Below are 18,513 nucleotides of genomic sequence, written 5' to 3' on the forward strand. Positions count from 1 at the left end.
TTTCAGGCCGGATTCGGGTACAAGGGCATAGTGTTGCTCATTAACCAGAAGAATTAGTTCCGTGTCATGCTGTCGTGCCACGCCCCAAACATGCCTGGGAGAGTGTGAAGAGAAACGAAAAGAGAAGAAGAAGAAAGAATGATAGGGGGTGGAAGAAAGGTGAGAAAAAGGTGCATAAAGATAGGGGATTAAGGGGGAGGTAAGGGAAGAGATAAGGTGATAGTGAATAATTACTAGAATGAGGATAAATAATAAAGGCAGGAAGAGAGAGAGAGAGAGAGAGAGAGGGGGGTAAGATAATTAGGGTGAGAGAGAGAGGGGGTGGGCTGAGGGTGGGTCAGGGTGGGCTAGGGGTAAGGGTGGGTATCTGGGCACTGGGTATGACCGCTGAAAGACCTTGAGGCCCCAAATATGCTATTATTGGATCTCGGACTTGCTGCCAGGCACTTAGTTGTGTTGCTGCAGGTAGTAGTGGTAGGTGTTGCAGTAATTGTGGGTAGTGGTGGTTGTAATAGTGGTGGTGGTGGTGGGTGTTGGGGGTGTTGCAGGTAGTAGTGGTGGTGGTAGCAGGTGTTAGTGGTGTTGTAGGTGAATTGTGTGGTGATTGTAATAGTGGTGTGTGGGTGGTGGGGTGTTAGAGGGTGTTGCAGGTAGTAGTGTGGTGGTGGGGTGTTAGAGGGTGTTTCAGATAGTAGTGGTGGTGGTGGTAGCAGGTGTTAGTGGGTGTTGTAGGTTGTATGAGGTAGTAGTAGATGGCCTTAAAGGAACAAACCCAAATACTACCACTACCACCCTCCTATAACCACAACCACCCCTACCACCATCACCACCACACCACTACCACCCTCCATCACCACCAACCCTCTACCACCATCATCACCACCACCACTCTACCACCATAAACCCCTACCACAACCACTCCCAACCACCACCACAACCACTCCCCACCACAACCACCACCATACACAACATGAACCAGACACTCTAATAAGCTTATAGAAACCAACCATTAGCGAAGAACCAGACCAGGAAACGCCCCCCATCTTACGCCTTATAATTGTCTAATACCCTATGCATGTTTTAAAGACGACGATTAGCGCAGAATTACGTCCCGGGTTCAAGCATTTTAATCTTAATAGCAACAACACATAAGTTTGGTAAAGATAACATCGAGAAAAAATTTACTTCAAAGATATTCCAGAGACTTTAAGTTGGTTGGGTTGTGGTTGGGTTTTGCTGGGTTGGGTTGCGTATGATTAGGTTAGGTTAGGTTAAGTTGGTTAGATTAAATTGGGGTTAAGGTAGGTTAGGTTTAGATTAAGGCAGAATCGCTTACTGCCGGATGCAAAGTTGTATTTACGGGTGTGAAGTGGACGGCCGGCCGGAGTAGCCAGGTAGCCGGCAGGTCATTCTGATGTAAGGCGTTGGAATTGTGAGAGGTGTGGGTTTATTGACATCCGGCTTCAGTGACGAGCCGGATTTTTGTCTGTGTGTTGGTAGGGTCGTCCTCAAACAGTAGCAGGCACGACGAGTATTAGTAAGGTCGTCCTCAAGCAGAACACCCAAGCAGAAGTAGGCACAAAGCTCGAGTATTAAGGAGATCACCAGCAGAAGTAGGCAAGAAACTCAAGTATTAGTAGGGTCGTTCTCAAGCAGTAGCAGGCACGACGCTCGAATATTAGTAGGGTCGTCCTACAGTAGCAGCAGGTGCGCAGGAGAAGCAGGTGACAGAAAGTAGAGTGGTGATGCAGCGGAGAGTGAAGCCCCGACATTACCCAGACGACGCTGGGAATGTGAACAGGTTTGCAGGACGCTGGTGTGACCTGCCCCCGGCCTGCAGGTTAAGCTGGGCTACCTGGCCAAGTCTCCAGGTTATTTTTGGGTTACCTGGCCAAGTTTTCAGGGTAAGCTGGAGTACCTGGACAATACAGATTAAGCTGAGGTACCTAGACAATACGGATTAAGCTGAGGTGAACAATACAGATTAAGCTGAGGTACCTAGACAATGCAAATCAAGCTGGGGTATACCTGTCCAAGCCTTGAGGTCATTAAGAGAGTAAACACCCGGATGTTCCCTGTACTACCACGACACCTTAACGCCTCAACTATCTGTAATCACCTCATTGTAGTGTAATTTGCGGGTAGTTTACTTATCGATTCGAGATTACTTTACTATTTTGTTGTTGTTGTTGTTGTTTTACTGTGTTTTGTTTGTCCGTGACCGTCTTTTCTGACCTGACTGGTAATGTGTTTAGCGTGAGGGAGGTTTTATTATTATTTTTGTTTTTATTTATTTGGGTGGATTGGGTTAGATTAGGTTATATTAGTTAGGTCAGGGTTTGGCTTGGGTTAGGTTAAGGTTAGATTAGGTCAAGGTTTGGTTAGGTTAGGTTATACTCGTGTGTGGCTCAGTTACAAATAGGTTAAGGTCAGTGGTAATTGTTTGGGCGTTTCCCTTATTGTATTGGTTATAATGTGAAGGAGGGAAAACAGGGAAGAAGGGGAGAGAAAGAGAGGGAAGAGGGAGGAGGAAGAAGAGAAAGGAGGAGAGGGAGAGGAGGAAGGAAGAGAAAAACATGGAAGAGGACGAGGAAGAAGAGGAAGAGGAGGAAGCAAGAGGAGGAAGCAGGAGGAGGAAGAGGAGGAAGCCACCTAACGAGTAACAAGATATTTATAATTACATTCAAACGGCATAAAATAGTTTAACCTGATCAGGAAGGTAAGATTAGATTAGATAAACATTTAGACAGATTAAGTTAAGTTAGGTTGGCGTTAGGACAGGTTAAGTTTAGTTACGTTATCTTTACAGTAGGTCCGAGTAAGGTTAGGTTAGGTTAGGTTAGGTTAGGTTAGGTTAGGTTAGGTTAGGTTAGGTTAGGTTAGATAATGTATGGTTAGGTTAGGTAATGTATGGTTAGGTTAGGTTAGGTTAGGTTAGGTTAGGTTAGGTTAGGTAATGTATGGTTAGGAGGTACCCTGAGGTCATAGCATCTCTCACCTGTAGTGAAGATAGTGACAATATAATCATCTCGGTGAGGCAATTTTCGTGATGTTTTCCTCACCTGTTCGTTGTTATGGTAACCCCAGGTGATTATAAATTGAATGAACTGTCGGATACCTGGTGAAACTGTCCTTGTGTGTGTGTGTGTGTGTGTGTGTGTGTGTGTGTGTGTGTGTGTGTGTGTGTGTGTGTGTGTGTGTGTGTGTGTGTGTGTGTGTGTGTGTGTGTGTGTGTTTGTCGTGTCGCCTCCTGATCATTTCACCTCTTTCACCTGTTTAATACTCACCTGTTGTCTCTACCTTGATCACCTCTTTCACCTGTTTAATACTCACCTGTTGTCTCTACCTTGATCACCACCTAATACTAACACGTCTTTACCTGGTGACGTCATTCTACCTGGTGACGTCATTCTACCTGGTGAGGTCATTCTACCTGGTGACGTCATTCTACCTGGTGACGTCATTCTACTTGGTGAAGTGTTTGTTACCTGGTGAGTATGAGAGAGAGAGAGAGAGAGATTTTAATTTGAAAGAAGGAAAGAAATGTGACAGACAGACAGACAGACACAGACAGACAGACAGACAGACACAATACAATTTAATTCAATAATTGCGAAAATCAATTAATGGTAATACAAGTCCAGTATAACTCGCTGGCTGGACTCACAATACAATATGGATACAATTTGATTGTATTTTATCAATTTAATTTGCATAATTTATTGCAATTTGACTAAGTGATAATATATTCAGGACTTAATAGGTATTTGGTGTCAGTTCATTTTATTGTTTTTTTACTCACACACACACACACACACACACACACACACACACACACACACACACACACACACACACACACCAGAAGAGCAAGAAAATACAGAAAAACATTACATATATTAAGATGAAAAGGATAGAGAGAGAGAGAGAGAGAGAGAGAGAGAGAGAGAGAGAGAGAGAGAGACGTGTTTGAGAAGGCCTCAGGAACGCTTACAGTAAAAGCAATTAGGAGCCAGTGTGATGGAGAGCTGCCAGCCACAGTACTTTGTTGCTTCTCTGGGGTGGGGAGGTGTAATAGGAAAAATAGGGTAGACTTAAGGTCGTGTAATAGGGAAAATAGGGTAACACATGATAAATGTAATAGGGTAATATAATGGACGAAATAGGGTGAAATACCTGGAGAAAGTAATCCTGACGAGAATTTGGATGTAATAGAATAAACGAGTGTTAAATAAGGGTAATTGGGATAGATATGAGATGTAATAGGTAGGATAGGAAGATACGGTAGGTGTAATGGGGGAGGAATTGGGTTGGAAACGAGGAAAATGAAATAGGGGAAATGCCTGAGGTGGGCCATGTCCACTTTAATCTCTGGGGAATGTGAAGGAGGAAGGGGAGGGAGGGAGGGAATGTGGTAGAGGAGGCAAGGGTGTGAGAGAGTAAGAATGGAGAGAGAAGAGAGAAAGGGGGAAGGAGGAGGAGAGGGGAAGGGAGAGGGAGGGAGGGAAGGAGGAGGAGAGAGGGAGAGGGAGGGAGGGGAAGGAGGAGGAGAGGGAAGGGGAGAGAGGGAGGGAGGGGGAAGGAGGAGGAGGGAAAGGAGAGAGACAGGAGGGGCATCTAAGTAGCAGTGAGAGGTTAGATTTAATTGATCCTCTATTCCATAGGTCCCAGTCTAAATCTCCCCAACCCCCCACCTAACCTAACCTAACCTAACAAACCATCTAATCATCCCCAGTTTTAGGGATCATCGTCTTTAAAAGGTTAAACCAATAATCTTCAAGGGTTAAACCACAATCCTCAAAATATTCAATAACATTACACATAAACAGTCCCAGTTAAACCCACCTGAAAAACAAACAAAAACAAGAACATAATTGTATACACCTGCGAATAACAAGGACTCTTAATTAACTCCTTACACCTGTACTTAACTCAGTCTACTAGTAACAGTCAATTGATGATGAATCTTTAGTTAATACCTTGATGTAATTACTCAGGTGTTTGTAATTTATTGAAGATTAACCTAACCATGTTAACTAACCCCCCTGTGTACCGTAATCTAAAACCCCCAGCACCGTAATCTAACCCCTGTACCGTAATCTAAAACCACTGTGTACCATGATCCAAATCCCTAGGTAACGTGATTCAAACCCTTGTGTACCGTGATTCAAACCCCGTGTACCGTGATCTAAACCTCTGCGTACCGTGATCCAAACTCGTGTACCGTGAGATTCAAAACCCTGTGTACCGTAATCCAAACCCCCAGTACCGTGATCTAAACCCCTGTGTACCATGATCTAAAACCCCTGTGTACTGTGATCTGGAAATCCCTGTGTATCAGATCTAAAACCCTGTGTACCGTGATCCAACCTTGTGTACCTCGTGATCTAAACCCCAGTACCGAATTCAAACCCCTGTGTACCGTGATTCAAACCCTGTGTACCGTAATCTAAACCCCTGTGTACTGTGATCTAAACCGTACCGTGATTCAAACCCCCTGTACCGTGATCTAACCCCAGGCACTGTGATTCAAACCCTGTACCGTGATCTAAACCCTGTGTACCATGATCTAAACCCCGTGTACCATGATCTAAAACCCCTGTGTACCATGATCTAAACCCCTAGGTACCGTAATTCAAACCCCCAAAACAGATTAAACCCCTGTACTGTGATCTAAAACCTCTGTGTACCAGATCTAAACTTCAAATGTAATCTAACCCCAAAATGTGATCTAAACTCTGTGTACCGTGATTCAAACCCCCCCTGTGTACCGTGATCTAAACCCCTGTGTACCGTGATCTAAAACCCCTGTGTACCGTGATTCAAACCCCCTGTGCACCGTGATCCAAACTCTGTACCATGATCTAAACCCCTGTGTACATGATTCAAAACCCTGTGTACCGTGATTCAAACCCCTGTGTACCGTGATTCAAACTCTGTGTACCGTGATCTAAACCCCGCGGTACCGTGATCTAAACCCCCGTGTACCGTATCCACAAATCCCTTGTGTACCAGATCTAGAACCCTGTGTACCGTGATCTAAAACCCCGTGTACCGTGATCTAAACCCCTGAGTACCGTGATTCAAAACCCCCGTGTACTGCAGATCTAAACCCCAAATGTGATCTAAACCCCTGTGTACCGTAACTAAACCCCTGTGTACCGTGATTCACCCTGTGTACCGTGAGATTCAAACCCCTGCACTGTGATTCAAACCCCTGTGTACCGTGATCTAAACCCCTGTACCATGATTCAAACCCTGTGTAACGTGATCTAAACCCTGTAAATTATGATCTAAACCCTGTGTACCGTGATTTAAAACCCCTTGTGTACCGTGATCTAAACCCCTGTGTGTACTGTGATTCAAACCTCTGTGTACCGTGATTCAAACTCTTTGTGTACCGTGATCTGAAAACTCCCCCAGGTACCGTGATCTTAAACCCTGTGTACCGTGATTCAAACCCCTGTGTACCGTGATCTAAACCCTGTGCACTGTGATCTAAACCCAAAATTTGATCTAAACCCTGTGTACCGTGATCTAAACCTTGTGTACCGTGATCTAAATCCCCTGTAAAATGTGATTCAAACCCTGTGTACCGTGATCTAAACCCTTGAAACAGATTCAAACCCCCTGTGTACCATGATCCAAACTCTGTGTACCGTGATTCAAACCCTGTGTACTGTGATTCAAACCCCTGTGCACCATGATCCAAATCCTTTGTGTACCGTGATCTAAACCCTGTGTACCGTGATCCAAATCCCCAGGCACCGTGATCTAAACCCTGTACCGTGATCTAAACCCCCACCGTGATCTAAACCCCTGTGTACCGTGATTCAAACTGTGTACCGTGATCTAAACTCTGTGTACCTCAGATCTAAACCCTGTGTACCGTGATCTAAACCCCTCAGGTACCGTGATCTAAACCCCCTGTGTACCGTGATCTAAACCCCTGTACCGTGATCTAAACCCTGTGTACCGTGATCTAAAACCCCTGTACCGTGATCTAAACCCCTGTGTACCATGATTCAAACCCCACCAGACTAAACCTTTGTGTACTGTGATTCAAACCCTTGTGTACCGTGATCTAAACCCTGTGTACCATGATCTAAACTCCTGTGTACCGTGACCAAACCCTCAGTATCAAAAGATCTAAAACCTCTTGTGTACCGTGATTCAAACCCCGTACCGTCAGATCTAAACCCTTGTGTACCGTGATCTAAACCCCTGTGTACCGTGATCTAAACCCTCAGTACTGTGATCCAAACCTCTGTGTATCAGATCTAAACCCCTGTGTACCGTGATCTAAACTTGTACCATGATCTAACCCCCTGTGTACCGTGATTCAAACCCTTAGGTACTGTGATCTAACCCTTGTATCAGGATCTAAACCCCTGTGTACCATGATCCAAATCCCTGTGTACCGATTCAAAACCCCAGGTACTGTGATCTAAAACCCCTCAGGTAATGATTCAAACTCTTGTGGCCTGTGATTCAAACCTCAGGCATCAAGATTCAAACCCTTGTGTACTGTGATCTAAACTCCTTTGTGTACTGTGATTCAAACCCCTGTGTACTGTGATCTAAACCCCTGTGTACCGTGATCAAACCCCTGTGTACCGTAATCTAAACCCCTGTGTACCGTGATTCAACCTCAGTACTGTAATCTAAAACCCTGGGGTACCGTGATCTAAAACCCCTGTGTACCACATGATCCAAACCGTACCGTGATCTAAACCCCTGTACCGTGATCTAAACCCCTCAGTACTGTGATCTAAACCCTGTACTGTGATCTAAACCCTTGTGTACCGTGATCTAAACTTGTGTACTGTGATTCAAACCTTGTGTACTGTGATCAAAACCCCTGTGCACCATGATCCAAATCCTGTGTACCGTGATTCAAACCCCTGTGTACCGTGATCTAAAACCCCTGTACCGTGATCTAAACCCCTGTGTACCGTGATCTAACCCTTGTGTGTACCGTGATCTAAACCCCTGTGTACCGTGATCTAAACCTTGTGTACTGTGATTCAAACCCCTGTGTACCATGATCCAAACTCCCTGTGTACCGTGATTCAAACCCCTGTGTACCGTGATCTAAACCCCTGTGTACCGTGATTCAAACCCTTGTGTACCGTGATCTAAAACCCCTGTGGCAACGTGATCTAAACCCCTTGTGTACTGTGATTCAAAACCCTTGTGTAACGATCTAAAACCCTGTGTACCGTGATCTAAACCCCCCTGTGTACCGTGATTCAAAACCCTTGTGTACTGTGATCTAAACCCTGTGTACCATGATCCAAATCCCTTGTGTACCGTGATCTAAAACCCCTGTGTACCGTGATCTAAAACCCCTGTGTACCGTGATCTAAAACCCCTGTGTACCGTGATTCAAACCCTGTGTACCATGATCTAAACTCCCCTGTACCGTGATCTAAACTTGCATCAGATTCAAACCCCTGTGTACCGTGATCTAAACCCCTGTGTACCGTGATCTAAACCCTGTGTACCGTGATTCAAACCCTGTGTACCGTGATCCAAATCCCTAAACAGATCTAACCTGTACCAGATCCAAACCTTTGTACCATGATCTAAACCCTGTGTACCATGATCTAAACCCCAAAATGTGATCCAACCTCAAATGTGATCTAAACCCCTGTACCGTGATTCAAACCCCTGTGTACCAAGAACCCCTGTGTACCGTGGATCCAAATCCCTTGTGTACCAAGTGACTCCAAACCCGTACTATGATCTAAACCCTGTGTACCGTGATCCAAACTCGTGTACCGTGACTAAAACCCTCGTAGATCTAAACCCCAGTACTGTGATCTAAAACCCCCTGTGTACCGTGATCTAAACTTCTGTGTACCGTGATCCAAATCCCTTGTGTAACGTGATTCAAACCCCTGTGTACCGTGATCCAAATCCCTTGTGTACCATGAGATCTAAACCTCAAACCATGATCTAAACTCTGTGTACCGTGATCCAACCTTGTGTACCGTGATCTAAAACCTCAGGTACTGTGATCTAAACTCTGTGTACCAGATCCAAACTCTTTGTGTACTGCATCCAAACTCAGTAATCAGATCTGGGAACCCCTGTGTACCATGATCTAAACCTGTGCAATGATCTAAAACCCTGTGTATCGTGATCCAACTTTGTGCAATTGTGATCTAAACCCCTGTGTACCATGATTCAAACCCCTGTGTACCGTGATCTAAAACCTGTGCACCATGATCCAAACTTTGTGTGTACCGTAATCTAAACCCCTGCACCATGATCCAAATCCCTTGTGTACTGTGATCTAAACCCCTGTGGTACCGTGATTCAAAAACCCCTGTGTATCGTGATCTAAACCCCTGTGTACCGTGATCCAAATCCCTGTGTACCGTGATCCAAACCCCTTGTGCACTGTGATCTAAAACCCCGTGTACCATGATCCAAATCCCTTGTGTACTGTGATTCCAAACTCTGTGTACTGTGATCCAACCCCTCTGTGTACCGTGATCCAACTTTGTACTGTGATTCAAACCCCTGTGTACTCATGATCTAAAACCCCTGTGTACTGTGATCTAAACTCTCAGGTACCATGATCCAAATCCCTTGTGGTACTGTGATCTAAATCCCTTTGTGTAATGTGATCTAAAACCCCCTGTACCGTGATCTAAACCCTGTGTACCGTGATCCAAATCCCTTGTGTACCGTGGATTCAAAACCCCGTGTACCATGATCTAAAACCCCTTGTGTACTGTGATTCAACCCCTGTACCATGATCCAAACCCTGTGTACCATGGTCTAAAACCCTTGTGTACCGTGATTCAAACCCCTGTACCATGATTCAAACCCCTGTACTGTGACCCAAACCCCTGTGTACCATGATCCAAATCCTTGTGTACCGTGGGACCAACTTTAGGTCAGATCTAAACCCCTGTACCATGATCTAAACCCCTGTGTAACGATCAAACCCTGTAAAATTATGATCCAAATCCCTGTGTACCGTGATTCAACCGTGTACTGTGGATCTAAACCCCAGGTACCGTGATTCAAACCCTGTGTACCACGATCCAAACTCTTGTGTACCGTGATCCAAACCCCGTGTACCATCCAAATCCCTTGTGTACCGTAATTCAAACCCCGTACCACAAGATCCAACCTTGTGTACCGTAATCTGAAAACCCTGTACTGTAAATTAAACCCCTGTGTACCATGATCCAAATCTGTGTACCGTAATCTAAACCTCAGGTACCATGATCCAACCCTTGTGTACTGTAGATCTAAACCCTGTGTACCATGATCCAAATCCTTGTGTGTACCGTGATCTAAACCCCTGTGTACCATGATCCAAATCCTCGTACTATGATCTAAAAACCCCTGTGTACCATGGGATCCAAATCCCTTTGTGTAACGATTCAAACCTTGTGTACTGTGATCTAAACCCCGTACCGTGATCTAAACCCCTTGTGTACCGTGATCTAACCCTCAGGTACTGTGATCTAAACCCTGTGTAACGATTCAAACCCTAGGTACCGTGATCTAAACCCCGTGTACCGTGATCTAAAACCCTGTGTACCGTGATTCAAACCCCTGTACCGTGATCTAAACCCTCAGGTACCAGATTCAAAACCCTGTGTGTACCATGATCTAAAACCCCTGTGTACCGTGATTCAAACTTTGTGTACCGAGATCTAAACCTTTGTGTACCGTGATCTAAACCCCTGTACCGTGATTCAAACCCCCTGTGTACCATGATTCAAAACCCCTGTGTACCATGATCTAAACCCTGTACCGTGATCTAAACCCTTTGTGTACTGTGATTCAAACCCTCTTGTGTACCATGATCTAAACTCCCCAGTACCGTGATCTAAACCCCTGGTAATCGTGATCTAAAAACTTGTGTACCATGATTCAAACCCCTGTGTACCGTGATTCAAACCCTGTGTACCATGATCTAAACCCTGTGTACTGTGATTCAAACTCTGTGTACCGTGATCTAAACCCCTGTGTACCATGATCAAACCCTCAGGTACCGTGATCTAAACCCTGTGTACTGTGATCTAAACCCCTGTACTGTGATCTAAACCCCCAGGTACTGTGATCTAAAACCCGTACTGTGATTCTAACCCTGTGTACCATATCTAAACCCTGTGTACCATGATCTAAACCCCCTGTGTACCGTGATCTAAAACCCCCTGTGTACCGTGATCTAAACCCCTGTGTACTGTGATTCAAACCCCTGTACCGTGATCTAAACCCCTGCGTACCGTGATCTAAACCCCCTGTAGCCCAGATCTAAACCCCTGTACCGATCTAAACCCTGTGGCACTGTGATCTAAACCCCTGTACCGTGATCTAAACCCCTGTGTACCGTGATCTAAACCCCTGTGTACCATGATCTAAAACTCTGTGTACCGTGATTCAAACTCTGTGTACTGTGATCTAAACCCCTGTGTACCGTGATCTAAACCCTGTGTACCGATCTAAAACCCCTGTGTACTGTGATCTAAACCCTGTGTACCGTGATCTAAAACTCTGTGTACTGCGGATCTAAACCCCCCTGTGTACCGTGATTTAAAACCCCTGTGTACCAAAGATCTAAACCCCTGTGTACCGTGATTCCAAACCCTGTGTACCGTAATCTAAAACCCTGTGTACCATGATCTAAACCCCTGTGTACTGTGATCTAAACCCTGTACCGTGATCTACACCCTGTACCATGATCTAAACCCCTGTACCGTGATTCACACCCCTGCACCGTGATCTAAACCCCTGTGTACTGTGATCTAAACCCCTGTGTACCGTGATTCAAACCCCTGTGTACCGTGATCTAAAACCCTGTGTACCACATGATCTAAACCCCTGTGTACCGTGATCTAAACCCCTGTGTACCATGATTCAAACCCTGTGTACCATGATTCAACCCTGTGTACCGTGATCTAAACCCCTGTGTACCGTGATCTAAACCCTGTGTACCAGATCTAAACTTCGTGTACCGTGATCTAAACCCTGTGTAATCAGACTGAACCCCAGGTACTGTGATTCAAACACCTGTGTACTGTGATCTAAACTCAGTACTGTGATTCTGAAACCTCTGTGTACCGTGATCTAAAACCCCCCAAACCGTGGATTTAAACCCCGTACCGTGATCTAAACCCCTGTGCACTGTGATCTAAACCCCCTGTGTACTGTGATTCAAAACCCTGTGTACCGTGATTCAAACCCCAGTACCGTAATTCAAACCCTGTGTACCGTGATTCAAACCCCTCAGGCACCGTGATTCACACCCTGTGTACCGTGATCTAAATCCCTGTACCAGATCTAAACCCTGTGTGTACCATGATTCAAACCCTGTGTACCGGTGATCAAACCCCTGTGTACTGTGATCAAAACCCCTGTGTACCATGATCTAAAACCCCTGTGTACCATGATTCAAACCCTGTGTACCTGTGATCTAAAACCCCCTGTGTACTGTGATCTAACCCCTGTACTGTGATCTAAACCCCTGTGTACCTCGTGATCTAAACCCTGTACCGTGATCTAAACCTGTGTACCCAGACTCAAAACCCTGTGTACCGTGATTCAAACCCCAGGTACCGTGATCAAAACCCTGTGTACCGTGATTCACACCCCTGTGTACCGTGATTCAAACCCTGCAACAATCTAAACCCTGTGTACTGTGATTCAAACCCTGTGTACTGTAATCTAAACCCCGTACCGATCTAAATCCCTCAGGTACCGTGATTCAAACCCCGTGTACCGTGATCTAAACCTCTGTGTACCGTGATTCAAACCTCAGGTACTGTGATCTAAACTCTGTACCGTAATCTAAACCCCAGCCTGTGATTTCAAACCCCTGTGTACTGTGATTCACACTCCCCTGCAGTATCAGATCTAAACCTGTGTACTGTGATCTAAACCCCCTGTGTACTGTGATCTACACCCTGTGTACCGTGATCACCCTGTACCGTGATTCACACCTGTGTACCGTGATTCAAAACTTGTACCCGTATCCCTTGTGTATTAAAGTTAAACAAACAAGTGTGCTAGTTAATTATTCGGTAACTACTAGACGACTTCATGTACGGCAGTGGCTGGTGGGTTACTAGTGGTGGCTGTTAAGGTTAGTGGCTGGTGGGTTACTAGTGGTGGCTGTTAAGGTCAGTGGCTGGTGGGTTACTAGTGGTGGCTGTTAAGGTCAGTGGCTGGTGGGTTACTAGTGGTGGCTGTTAAGGTCAGTGGCTGGTGGGTTACTAGTGGTGGCTGTTAAGGTCAGTGGCTGGTGGGTTACTAGTGGTGGCTGTTAAGGTCAGTGGCTGGTGGGTTACTAGTGGTGGCTGTTAGGTCAGTGGCTGGTGGGTTACTAGTGGTGGCTATGAGTCAGTGGCTGGTGGGTTACTAGTGGTGGCTGTTAAGGTCAGTGGCTGGTGGGTTACTAGTGGTGGCTGTTAAGGTCAGTGGCTGGTGGGTTACTAGTGGTGGCTGTTAGGTCAGTGGCTGGTGGGTTACTAGTGGTGGCTGTTAAGGTCAGTGGCTGGTGGGTTACTAGTGGTGGCTGAAGGTCAGTGGCTGGTGGGTTACTAGTGGTGGCTGTTAGGTCAGTGGCTGGTGGGTTACTAGTGGTGGCTGTTAAGGTCAGTGGCTGGTGGTTACTAGTGGTGGCTGTTAAGGTCAGTGGCTGGTGGGTTACTAGTGGTGGCTGTTAAGGTCAGTGGCTGGTGGGTTACTAGTGGTGGCTGTTAAGGTCAGTGGCTGGTGGGTTACTAGTGGTGGCTGTTAAGGTGTTCGTTGATCGTGACTTCTTTATTCTAACATTTTTATTATTATTATTATTTTTATTATTTTTTATTTTTTTGTTGTTGTTATTGTTATTATCATTATTATTATTGTTATTATTACTCACTTACGTTACAGGTTACACGAAGGGCTAATTTAACCTCACCTGTTCTCACCTGAGGGATTTAAATATAGTATCTGGAGCTTGTTTTGTAGGGATTTTTTTTGATTTTGTGATTTATTGTTGTATTTTGCTGATATTTTGTGATTTATTGTTGTATTTTGCTGTGATTTTGTGGTTGTTGTATTTTGCTGTGATTTTGTGATTTATTGTTGTATTTTGCTGTGATTTTGTGGTTGTTGTATTTTGCTGTGATTTTGTGATTTATTGTTGTATTTTGCTGGGATTTTGTAGCTTGTTATATTTTACTGTATTTACAACTGTAACCTAAACTCCCGGGATTACTTCTTATAGTAATCCCCCCTAGACCTGTTATTATTACATACGGATTTATCATATACAAAAATCTCCCATTATTATAATTACCTTCAAATGTAATCCCCTTCTGATTACAAATGGTCGACAAATGAAGAAAAAAAAATCCCGTTTTATACAAGAGTAAAAGTCATGCAATCTCCGTTCGTGTAATAAGTGGATTTATGGCTTAGTCGACCGGGGATTAATTGGGGGAAATGAAAAGTCACTGTATGTGTTGCGTTTAACCGAACCCAACAGAACCGAACCGAACCGAACCGAACCGAACCGAACCGAACCGAACCGAACCGAACCGAACCGAACTGAACCCAACAGAACTGAACCGAACCGATTTTTTTTATATTCTGGTTAAGTTCAGATATATTAAAGGTCTTTGATGTTGGAGAGAGAGAGATAGAAGTGGAAATGGGTGAAGAGAGAGATAAACAAAAGAAAAGAAGAGGAGATGAAGAAAAGAGAATTTAGCCCAAGGGAAGAAAAGACTCAGAAACAACAGAAACAGACCAAAGAGAAAGGGGCCACACACACACACACACACACACACACACACACACACACACACACACACACACACACACACACACACACACACACACACACACACACACCATCATATGTATGTATATAACAAGCACACAGGGTCAAAGGTTACTGTGACAACTCATGCACCAACTAACTATAAGTGAAACGACATGCCGACATAACGTGACCCTCCCGGGGCTGTGTAGTGCGGTACTGATCAGAAAGAACACACTCCTCTCTCTCTCTCTCTCTCTCTCTCTCTCTCTCTCTCTCTCTCTCTCATGACCTCTCAACTCACCGCACTCAACTATTGGGGTATTAATGAGTGTGTTGGATTGTGTCTGTCTCAAGTGAAAGGGCGGCGTCTAGGAGTGATTTTTTTTTCCTTTATTTATCTCTGTTTTATTTTCTTTGTCTGTGTCTGTGTGTGTGTGTGTGTGTGTGTGTGTATGTGTGTGTGTGTGTCTCTCACTGGTAATTAGCGCAACCTATAGTTAAATACACAACATTAATTAAGTATTATACCTGTTATTAAAACTTGATACATTTAATTTAGAATGATACTTTTATTTAAGCGTAACTACACACACACACACACACACACACACACACACACACACACACACACACACACACATACACACACACACACACACACACACACACACACACACACACACACACACACACACACACACACACACACACACACTCTCTTCTCAGTAACACTAATTAATATCCTCAGGTAAGGAAGGAATATAACCGTTCTGGCACTAGTTATTTAAGGTGATATTGGCTTGAATTAAAGATCAAACTTCCTCCTTTCTCCCTCCAAAATAAAAATAAATTATATTAAAAAAATACAACAGGTAAGACTATTTACCTGTATTAAATGAAGAAAATATATTCCTTCAAACTACTAATACAAAATAATACAAGTTTATCCTTTATCATACACAATGTATCATAATTTATCATCATTTTAATTACGTGTCATCGTATCCAAGGGACCACTTTTAGCCACTGCGACAAAGTTCAAGAGTAAAAAATAATTTATGATAGTTTATGCTGCAAGGATCAGGTTGTGGCATTTCCGTTTTCTTTCATTGAACGTCAGGGTGATGGTGGATAATGTAAGGGTTTTGACGGAGTGGTGTGTAATTATCTCTCTCTCTCTCTCTCTCTCTCTCTCTCTCTCTCTCTCTCTCTCTCTCTCTCTCTCTCTCTTTCTTTCTTTCTTTCTTTCTTTCCACTACTTGTCGTTAGCAATTGTATAATGTGAAAGAGGGGGGAATGGAATGTGAGAAATATTGGTTTGGGTAGGTCAGGTCAGGTCAGGCTAGGTCAGGTTAGATCAGGTTAGGTTAGGTTAGGTCAGGTTAGGTTAGGTTAGGTCAGGTCAGGTCAGGCTAGGTCAGGTTAAGTCAGGTTAGGTCAGGTTAGGTCAGGTTAGGTTAGGTTAGGTTACTGTTATTATTTTTCCATGGCAAAATATCTGTTTAGGGAAAAACGCCAACTTGACCCTTAAGGCGGAGGTCCTGGCCAGTTGGAATAGGATGTGACCTTCCCGTAGAGTTGGTAGGACTCCCAGTAGGATTCTCCACTATAGAATTCTCTAAATAGGACCCCCTCATCCCTCATTCACTCCTTCTGGCAACACGTCAACCACTTCTGCCTCTCTCTCTCTCTCTCTCTCTCTCTCTCTCTCTCTCTCTCTCTCTCTCTCTCTCTCTCTCTCTCTCTCTCTCTCCAGCCTCTGCATCATCAGAATTGTGTCCACTCTCAGCCAAGACCTTACCTGCCTTGGGACCTTTTTCTCATACCTTCTCTCTCCCAATACCTGAGAGGGCGGCCACGTACAGTATCTCACCTGCTGAGCGTATATGGGCTCAGTCACTTACACCCCCTCTCCATCCCCCCACCCCCCACCCCCCACCCCCACCACCCCCTCTGCGTGCATGTTCCTCCCCAGTTTCTCCAATGCCTACAACTGCTTGCTTGCCTTGTGCTGGGCCGGAACTCTTCATTTTACCAAGTGACAGGTCAATGTTGAGGGGTGTTGAGGGAGGAAGGGAGTAGGGAGGAGGAGAGAGGGGTAAAGAAGTAGGGGGTGTTTAAAATTACGACTGTTCTAAAAGATGTTGACGTTTCTGTTTACCTGTGTTGGTTGTTACTCACCTGTTATTACCTGCCGTTATGGTTCACGATTGGTCAGGTGTTGTGAGTGTGTGTTATTTTTTTTTGGGGGGGGGGTTTTATCTTCCTTGTCTTTTCTCCTTCTATATATTCCTCTTCTCCTCTTCTCCCCTTTCTTTCTTGTCCCCTCTCCTCCTCTTGTTGTCATTCCCTTCTTCTCCCCACTTGTCCTCCTCCTCTCCCCATTACTCTCCCCTCCTGACGACACCCATCATTACTAAACTCATCCCTTCGTCGTGTATACTTCTTCAGGTTATGTTGTTTATGTCGTTCGTTGTACCTTCAGTAGCAAGTTCCTTCAGATTGAGGTGATACAACTCTTACCTTCATAACGTCTTTGATAATTTTAATACACTAAAAGAAAATAAATAAATACCAGTTTTTTTTTTCAGTGTTTGGGATCACACACACACACACACACACACACACACATACACACACACACACTATTTATCACCGTTATTATTTCCCCATTTGCTCCCATTATCCTCCCAATTTCTCCCCATTACCGTAATATATTCCTCTATTTCTCTTCATTAATTATCCGAGTTTATCTTAATTGGTTTTTGTCATTTTATTATGATATTTTTTTCAACATTTTTATTCAAGAGAGAGAGAGAGAGAGAGAGAGAGAGAGAGAGAGAGAGAGAGAGAGAGAGAGAGAGACGTGAGAAACAATAATATAACTTAGTTCCTGTAACTCTGGTTGTTGTTGTTGTTGTTGTTGTTGGGTTCGTTAAGGCCAATTACCTCGTTGTATTGAGAGCTACTTTGTGTCTCTTGGGAGGATTTGGTGGTGAAGGGTGTGGTGAGTGGTGATGATGGTGGTGGAGGGTGTGGAGAGTGGTGGTGATGGTGGTGGAGGGTGTGGAGAGTGGTGGAGGGTGTGGAGAGTGGTGGAGGGTGGTGGTGGTGATGGTGAAAACGGTGGAGAGTGGTGGTGATGATGGTGGTGGTGGGTGGTGATGTAGGATAAGGGTGACGGGGGTGATAGTGAATGATGGTGATGAGTGTTATTGGTGGGCTGTGGTGATGTGGTGGTGGAGGGTGTGTTGGGTCATGAAGGGTGTGGTGGTGGTGTGGTGAAGGGTGTGGTGAAGGGTGTGGTGATGGGTGTGGTGATGTGGTGGTGGAGGAGGTGTGGGGGGGTCATAGAAGGTGGTGGTGGGTGTGGTGGTGGGTGTGGTGAAGGGTGTGGTGGTGGGTGTGGTGAAGGTGTGGTGGTGGGTGTGTGGAAGGGGTGTGGTGAAGGGTGTGTGGTGAAGGGTGTGGTGAAGGGTGTGGTGGTGGGTGTGGTGAAGGGTGTGGTGAGGTGGTGTGGTGAGGGTGTGGTGAGAGGGTGTGTGATGGTTGTGGTGATGGTTGTGGTGAGTCATGAAGGGTGTGGTGATGGTTGTGGTGGTGAAGGGTGTGGTGGTGATGGTTGTGGTGATGGTTGTGGTGGGTCATGAAGGGTGTGGTGATGGGTGTGGTGATGGGTGTGGTGAAGGGTGTGGTGGTGATGGTGTAATAATCATCTCATAACCTTCCTG

This window comes from Homarus americanus, unplaced genomic scaffold (genome assembly GCF_018991925.1).
Source record: "Homarus americanus isolate GMGI-L3 unplaced genomic scaffold, GMGI_Hamer_2.0 scaffold16007, whole genome shotgun sequence".
In the NCBI taxonomy this organism is placed as follows: Eukaryota; Metazoa; Arthropoda; class Malacostraca; order Decapoda; family Nephropidae; genus Homarus; species Homarus americanus.